A 305-nucleotide genomic window follows, 5' to 3' on the forward strand; every position below is an offset into this window, starting at 1 on the left:
GAGAACAGGGACCTCCCTTAGAGCCCCTTGGGGCACAGCACAGGTCTGACACCTCCAACCAAACAGGTCTGTGGTGTCACCAGAGTGGCAGCAGCACTCAGAGGGCCCCAAGCTGTGACCCTTGGGGAAGACCAAACAGAGGCAGAGCCCCCAGACAGGCCTCTCTGGGCACTGACACACTCAGCACACAGAGGGGTCTCTGCCTCCAAGGGGCTCACAAGGAAGTTTGGGAGGTTGGGTTTATTTGGTTGTTGTGTCTCTGTCAGGACACAGAGGAAACCCCAAGGCTGCTGCAGCCACTGAGC

This window comes from Acanthisitta chloris, unplaced genomic scaffold (assembly GCF_000695815.1).
Source record: "Acanthisitta chloris isolate BGI_N310 unplaced genomic scaffold, ASM69581v1 scaffold11952, whole genome shotgun sequence".
Classification (NCBI taxonomy): domain Eukaryota; kingdom Metazoa; phylum Chordata; class Aves; order Passeriformes; family Acanthisittidae; genus Acanthisitta; species Acanthisitta chloris.